Genomic DNA, 9,094 nt, shown 5'->3' on the forward strand with positions numbered 1-9,094 from the left:
TACAGCCACTTGGTATAATTCCATTTCTTCGATGGGCTTCTGCTCCTCAGATAGCACTGCTGGATCTATATTTCTCTTTATAAAAATGCTTCTGATTCTTTACCTATTGGACAGCTCTGAAAATGCCAGTCTTTGTGATTTTAGAAATCATTGTTGGTGGAGATATTTCACTTAACCACTTCTTTTCCAGGACTGACCCCAGAGATCAGGCCATTGTGTTACTGGTCTAAAAACATACAATTGTAGAGCTGGGAGGCAACTGCAATAAACCTCATCTAGTCCAAACACCTTTGGTAAAGAAAAATGTTTTTCAATGCCAAGAGTCCCAAGCACACAAAGGAACAGAAGACTCTCTTCAGAATGACAGAGGGAAAGCATATATAATGCTAAAGATTTTTCCTGCATTGGGGTCAAAAAAGCACCACACATGGGCTGTTCTTATTGGCTATATGTGAGATATATATTAGGTCGCCACAAAAGTCATGATGTATTTTTCTGTTTTTCTATGCAAAATGTGTCATGACTTTCCCGACGACCCAATATATATATAACATGACGTCATCCACAAGAATGAGGGCTAAGAGGGAAGTGGATTAAAGTTGGGATGTGAATATTGCTTGGCTTAAAATCTTGGCTCCAAGGGCCAGCACCATTCTGAATTACATCTAGCCGTGTGACCTTGTCCAAATCACTTTACCTCTCCATGGATCAGTCTTCTCTTCTGTACAATGATGACAATGAAAGCATAGAACTTACAGAGTGTTATTTTAGATAGTAAACATGACAGTAAAGGTAAAAATGATAAGGAGAATGTGCAGCGAATAGTGCTCAGTAAATTTTAACGACTATCACTATTACAACCATTATACATCAACTTCTACTACTGTAATATTCAGACATTAAAGGCTGGTTTCTTCATAAAGGAATTTGGATTTTCACCTATCCCAGGGTTCTGAGCATTATCGAAGGTTTCTAATAAATAATTATTCTTCACAGTCATGATTTCTATTAAACTGTATTTGAATTTCTTTAGTTCGTCTCCATTCAAAGACAAGGGCACAGCACTTGAGGGTAACATTTCAACATGAGAGAATAATTAGGAAGATTTCAATGGACACAAGTTGGGATAGTTGGAAAAAAGAAAGGGGGGGGGAGGAGTTTCTAGAAACAGAAACAGTAGAATAAAAGAGGTGCCCAAGAGCAGAGACTCCTTAATGGTGTCATGGAATCTGATACTGCAGGAGGGTGGAACACCTGGGGGCCATGGAGAGTGAGGAGGCTGGTCAGGCAAGCCAAGGTTCAACTGCAAGGAAGGGGCACAAAATGCCAACCATTTAGCACTTGATTAGGTAGACCTGAGAAAGCCAGCACATTGGAAATAAAAGTCTTGAAGAAGAATTGGAGAAGAGAGAAAATGCACGAGGACCACACAGGAAGGAATATATGGAGTATTGAGCACCTAAACACATGATAAAAGGTGGAAATGGAAAGAAATCCAAAAATAAATATTAAAAAATAAGAGCGAACGAGACTAGAATCTATAATACTGCATGGGTACAAGAATAAAAGGGAAGGAGACAGATAGGACACCAAGGTTTTTAGTTAAGGGACAAGTCAGACAATGAGGTATAAAAGAAAAGAAGCATGTGAATAAAAATAGAAAATAACATTTTGGTTTACAAAACACAGAGTTTGGAAATACAGGACAGTCTTCTACTTCTGGAGAAGTAAAAGCAAGATAGAAATTCAGGTCTGGAACTCCAGAGAGAGGGTAGGATAATTCTTTAGGAGACATCTGTGCAGAAAGTACTGTTACCATGATAAGTGAGTAGGAATATCACAGAAGACAGTATAGACAGAGACCCAAGGAGAGCCACAGATAAAACAACAAAAGGATTGAGAATGGAGATGCAGACATGGGGGCCAGACCATAACACAAAGAGGGAATTCAGTGCTGATGACAAAAGTGAAGGTCCAAGAAATAACTTGTATCCAGGGTATAGTTCCAATGGAAGATGATTCCAATGTTGTTTTCCTCTAGAAAAATATTAAAATTCTCTTTCTCTAGCTCCCCAAGGAAATAAAAATAAAAGTAGTAACATAGCCAATGAGCAGATTTAGGATAGTTAAGATATTACTAATAGAATATTATTATTATTCCCAGCTAGCCAAATAACCTCTATAGCTCAATTTAAACTAAGATAGAAAACCAAGCATCACACTTAGCTATTGGACCAGAGAAGTCTGAATCAGTAGCTAGTTTGCTCCTCTTAAAATCCTGTAATAATATTGCGATTAAGTACCTACTACAAACAGTTGGAATGTGTTTTCTCAGGGAGGCCAGGGTGTACTTGTGAGGTGAGAAACCATTTGTGCACACTCAGTGTGTTCCTATAGTTGGGGTGGGACACTAGGAAAGGGAGTGAAGGAGAAATTATTTTAAACAGTGAAAACAAATGTCTTTTTGACCTATAATGGGACAATGGATCAGCATTTCATGTGTCCAGACTAATTTCTTTCTGTGAGATGGTACTGACGGATCTTCGGGAGAGACAGAAGGCAGTAAATTCCTATCCTCCATCAGTACATTTGACCTCAGAGCAAACCCCACAACTGGCTACAGGCACCCACCATCCATCATTGCTCTTGAAACCTGATCTTTCAGGAAAGGACAGCTGCACTGAGCAACAGGCTAAGCAGCTTTCTAAGATGAACTACCATTAAAGAAAAAAGAAAAAAAAAAATGACACTTCCTTAGGTTTGTATTTTAATTAACTGTTTTTCTAAACATTTCTTCTCCCAAAACTGCAGCTCCACAACAAATATCCTCAGGAATCTATTAATATATTCCTGACTTTTAAGGGAAATGCTCTCTTTGTACATCTGAAGTTTAAAAAAGAAAATTTGAAAAGCTTTGGCTTTAAAAGCCTTCTAAGATAAACAGTGTGCTATAACATGCTGATATGTACAGACTTCAATAAACCTGCTGGACGGAAAAGATAGTTTTGGCATCTGCAATAATTATAGCACGTACACAACAGAATGCCAACAGGGTACATGTACACAAAACACCTAGAGCCAATGGATTTGAATTCTCAAAGTGGCATGTGGCAATTACTTATCACAGATGCTAGTGCTGCCGAAGGTATTACATTGCTTATGTGACTCCTATATTCAGGACTTTTATACGTTAAAAATACAAAATAGTACAATAATTGAACCTTCACCACATGCATGTTATTCTTTCCCTTATACAGACGGTGGAACTTAGATGGTGAAATGTCATCATAACCTTCCTCCCCACAATCCCGAAGAAAAATGGCAGAACTAAGGCACACATTCAGCTCTTCTAACAGCAATTATGTTCTTTGCACTGTGGCACAAGGAAAGAAGCTGGTTGATATTTTGTAAATTGTTAGCATTATCTTTATACCTTTTATATACTTACATGATTAAGTAATATTTTTAAAAACGACTGAATTTAGATCATTTTAAAAATAAGTAATCACATAAATCTTTCAGTTAACAGAAGTCACGCAAAGAGAAGTCGCCTACTACTCATGACCCAATGATACAGATGATCATTTTATATATGTGAAAGTAGCTTCTCCCAATCCCAAAGCAGCACTGCTTTCCAAATGCAATTCACCAATCTCAATTTAGTTAGCTACTGCTACAATGAAGGACACAGTATGAGGGCTATAAAGAAAAAAAAAAATTAAAAATGTACAAATTGAATTAATTCCATGAAACTGACAGAGTTAGGATGGTTACACCTAGTAAATACCAATGTGGTAAAGGTCACAAACTCCTGACATTGTGATCTGAATGTCAAAGAAGAACCAAAGTTAAATAGCATTTCTGGTCCTGGTCCGTGAATTCAAAGAACGAAGAGTAAGCCCAGGCTCAGAGGATTGCTTCGGCCCTTAGGTTTTTTTGGAAATACTGGAGCCAACGAGGGGCCTGCCACCTGAAAGCAGCCATTTATGAAGGAAAGCAAGGCCTGTTTGCTGCAGGTGGCGAGGGACAAACAGCTAAGCTGTCTCAATGCTATTTGCCTGCTGGTACGCGAGTCTTGCAAGCGCACAGACAGAATCAGCAATCTTAGCTTTCCAAATTGTCGTCTTTTTCATGTAATTTACTTATCTATAACATATAAGAATTTGAATTAGGAGATAGCAAAAGTTGAAAATAAAACAACTCCATTTTAGTCTAGATTTTTTTGTAATTTTTCAAAAGCCACAGACCAACTGACTGGTATTGATTGATATTGTCCTAGTAAGAATATCGGCATCAAACAGAAAATAATGAACAGAAAGATACTGAATTAATTATTTTTAGAGTAAGGAGAAAGGAGGGTATCGTAGGCATTGTTTTAATCATTTTTCCTACTATGAGCTGCTGTGAGGAGTATGGTATTACACACAGACATAATACTTAAGTTATCTTAGGTGCCTAAATCTGAAAAATATTTATAAATAAAATGTTAAAAGAACAAAACGCAATCTGACTGTCGATCATGTGAAAGCAAACAGGTAACTTATTAAAGGAGAACCACGAGAAATAGGCCTTACTTGTAATTTTCTGAAATATGTCTTGTAAGAATTCTATTTCATTAATGCGCCAGTCCAACACCATTGTCATGACATTATTATTTAGGTTACATTAGGTCAGAGACTGCTGTAATGTGTAAGTATTTGCTCTTTGACCTTCCCAAGACTTATGACGCAAAGAAAATGCTGAACTTTTACATCTGAGGCTATAATTTCATATAATGAACAATCAGCAAGCACAAGCTATATATTCTTTTAGCTATCTTTCTTAAGGGCTTAATTGTGAAGAGCTGAAATGCATTTCTATTTTTTTTAAAAAAAGGAGGCGGACTGGGACACTTTCATTGTTGAAGCAAATGCAAGTCAAGCATGACATTTTAATAAGTGTTACCAACTACTAATTAGAAGCAAATGAGATTATCCATATAGAAAATATATCCCCAAACAAACCTATCCTTTGCTAGAAATGTCACTGTGCTATAAAATTACAGAAGCTTAAACAAGTGATGCCTGTTGGAATAAAATTTACTGACAAATCCCTCCTAAGCAATCACCTTCCACATTATCAGATCTCTTCAGCTGGTGTGTTATATAGGAATCCTCAAGCCTGCAGTGCAGACAGAACAACTCTTGTCTTTGCTCATTCTTGGCAAATCACTAATAATACAAAAAGGAATGTTTTTAAATACTGATTTTGCGGGAGGCTGCAAGTTGTCTTTGTGCTGTCCCAAGTAAGTAGCTGTCTTAAAATTTTTTCAAAGGAAAGATTTAACAAAGAAAAGGCAAATAACTCCATAAGGCAGTAACAGATTCAAAGCAAGCTTGGCTTAAAATATAACTCATTGATTCATGCTAGCCTTTTTGACCAAAAACAACTATTCCTTTAATGAAATAGGAAAAAAAATAAAGCATTCTTTGAATATTTGGGGAAAACTGGTTAACTATATATTTATATTATGCAGTTCATATATCTGGGATGCACTACAAATCTAAAAGTTTATTTTGTAGCCACTAAGTTAGGTACATTACATCAAAGGTAAAGTTCGTTTTTGAAATTCTCAGAAACTTACAAGTTAAAAAGGCACCATAACTAAAGGTTATATAGTTTAAAAACAGGAGCTGCAAAGTCCGAAGCCCTCAGGATCACTAGTTAGAGCACACATACTTGAACGCCTGCACTATCCAAAATACACACTGAAACTATAGTTTGAAAACAAAATCACCTTGAGAAATCCACCTTTCCTGAAATGGTACTTATCATATTCACGTGACCATTTTAATGATTTCTCATTTATCCATAAAATCCTTTTAAAAACAGAACTGTTGAATGGCTTGGTACGTCCAGTTTCGTCTGAAGGAAATCCAATATGCAAATACTCAGAGTGTGCTCTTTTCCAATAGTCACCCTTGTCAGTTTGAAAAACTGAAAATCAACAAAGGAACACTGTAAGTATACTTGACCTTATTGCCTAATGTCTATCAAGATTGCCATGGCTGGTCGATTTCAAATTTGTGAAACTGACATTTAAAAATGTATGGTGCATCTTCACTCCAGGTCCCTCAAGTGCTGACTAAACTATAGTCACAGCCTCAGATTCTCCTTCCATACAAACTTGTGCAGCACTTACAAAGCTAGTTTAATCACACCATCAATCTATGCCTACACTTCCCTTAAAGTAATTCTGCTTCATTTATCTTTTAACCCTACTTTATGCAAATAACATCCTTATCAGCCCAATAAAGAAAAGTTATTCATGGTTCTTCCTGTTTATCCTTGCCATAGACTCAGAAACTGGTATCGCATACGAATTTGCACAATTACATTTTTTCTATGTTTCATATGTACATGAAAAAGCATCTTTACACCACTATGGTGTCAGAAAAGCCCTAAAAAACATTCTTAAAATATCCTTCAATGGATGTCTATGACTAACATCATGAGGGCATGGGTTAATGTATTAAAGAGGGAAAAAAAAAAAAAAAAAAAACTTGGAGGCTTGCCTACTTGAATTTTTTAAAATGTCTCTCTAGGAAGAGTTTGCATATGCCATACCAGGGTAGCTCCTGGATATAAGAACAGTTATACAGGCCCCTAGTGGCTTAGCAAATAGCAGCAGATGAGGGAATTCCAATTCTTAGTTCTCGACTTTAGGATATTCTGGTTTTAAATGGGTATCAATCTTAAAAGACAAATCAAATCATTGCATGTAATACTTTAAATAGTTTTAGATCTACAGTTATCTTCTATAATGCATACATATTAAAACAGACCACTGTGTTTAATTACTTTGGTAACTGTACAATTGCACTGCCCCAAGAATAATTTATGTTACATAACCTCCACAATAAATGTTTAATTCATCCACCTCTTTTACATGTCATTTCAAAAGTAATATATTACCCAACTATACTAAAATATATTTGAAAAAGACACTTTTCATCTTTGAATATCATCCCTATTATACCATTATTAGTGAGAGCTTTAAAAACAGATTATTGCTCTGAAAAGTGTTCACCATTAAAAATGAGATACAGATAAAAATTCAATGCCACTTCTACAGTGGTAGAAATCTAAACATATTTTCCAACAACAACCAGTGATAAAACTCATAGAGGAGTGCACCTATTTTTAAAGATCTACAATTAATAACACCTCTGAATTCCCCATCCCCTGGCTATCTGCTTCACAAAAGAAAATTCCAGGCAGGCACATTTACAGCTTTTAGCAATTTTTAACTGGACACAATCTGACAGCTGAATTCATGAAACTGACCAGCTTGTCAATTTCACACTTTGAAAGTACAATAATAGCAGATAGCATGAGGGTGAATTTAAGAAATCTGTCACAGAATTTTTGGCTCCATTGAAAAGCAAACTACAGTACATAATTATGGGAGGTGGGAGGTAGGGAAATTTTCTTGTATATTTAGGATAGCTGTTTCAAGAATTCGGACAAGGACCATTGGAAATACGTTCTCTTTGTGCTATAATATCTATCTGCCGCATACAACACAACGTGTTTTCCAAAAAAGTATAATATCTACTAAGCATTTCCCTGAATAGCATAACCCCTGCAGAACATAATCTTTAAATTGATATCATCTAAAGGCCCCTTTAAATCTGAACGTTTCAAGTCTTGGCACATCACCCTGGCTTTATTCAAGTTGACTGGCTGGTGTGTGCACTTGGAAAAAGAGAACAGTCAAAATGGTCAGAAGTATCTACAGCTGAACTAACTCCTCACAGGTGTGCTACAGGATGGTTAGCAAGAATACACCAAAGGGTAAAGTCCACATGTATAGCTCCCTAGATCCAACAGCAAATCTATTTCAAGTCACAAACAGTTACTAGCCTCTGAGAGGCTGAAAATGTGTGAGCTATGCTCTGTTAAGTCGCTGGCACTTTGTCTTTGGGCATGGAAAAGAAAGGAAGGGGAAAAAAAACTTTAAGAGGAAACACAAGGACAGTGATCCCTCAGGAATCTTCCTAGGTACTTAAGGTGCAAAGTGAACACCAGGCTGAAGGCATCACTCTAAGAATTCTTGAAAACTGAGGAGACATTTGGCAATTAGTGTACTGGGAGGCAAACTGGAAACAATACAAGTGGATTGGGAGACTCCTGGTTTTGGAGAAGGGAACTATAACACTATTCGGAATCCTGGATCATCCAATTAATGAAAGCCAAACTCACACTCCGTGGGTCAAGATTTATTCTAAGCGTTAGAAAACTGACTTCACTTGTTAGTGTTTGTACACGAAAATCAACGTCGCAGAGAAGCAACGCAAGTTTTCTACCCGCCTATAGAAAAGCTACAATAAATCTATGAGAAAGCAAATGATCTCAGATCGGTTCTTGGCTTTCTTTTAAAATTGTTTTCTACAACTTTGACTCTTCGTTATAAATGATGCGTTCCCTTCCCTACGGAATGAGTGTGTGTAAGCACACCAGATTCCCGTCACAGCGCTACAAGCTTTGATTCAGCCATAGAAAGGTCTCCAAAACAATCCCCCTCCTCTATGGCAGCCGCGTAGACTTTGATTCCTGCTATTTCTCCTTCTCCCCACTAGTTCAGAGGAAAGAAAGAAAAAAGAAATCGCCCCCTCACCATTACCAGCCCTCCTGAAAACAGTAACCCCTGCCTTTAAATATACGTGTGTGTGTGTATATATATAGTGGCAAAATCCCTAGATAGGTCGGATTGCCCCAACGCTCCATGATTTCCTCCAAAACTACACCCACCCTGGGAGAAAGCGGGGGTCGCACAAATGCACACCCGGACACCCCGCTTCTCTAGACTCGCCTGTCTCCTGGGTCCGGGCTTTCAGGTGAGAAGTGAACCACGCAGGGGAGGACGTCTGCCGGGGGTGGAGGACAAGATCAAACTGTGCGCTCCGGTGCCCGGGCGCTGGGCTCCGGGACGCGGGAGCTTGTGGCTCCGGCCGGGCAGGCGCCAGCAGCAGAACCCGGGAGCAAGGGGATCCCCGGGCAGCCCAAGGGGAGGACACAGGGGGGCGGACCGGTCAGTCGAGCGGACTTACCC

Source organism: Tupaia chinensis, unplaced genomic scaffold (assembly GCF_000334495.1).
Source record: "Tupaia chinensis unplaced genomic scaffold, TupChi_1.0 Scaffold000298_1, whole genome shotgun sequence".
Taxonomy (NCBI): domain Eukaryota; kingdom Metazoa; phylum Chordata; class Mammalia; order Scandentia; family Tupaiidae; genus Tupaia; species Tupaia belangeri.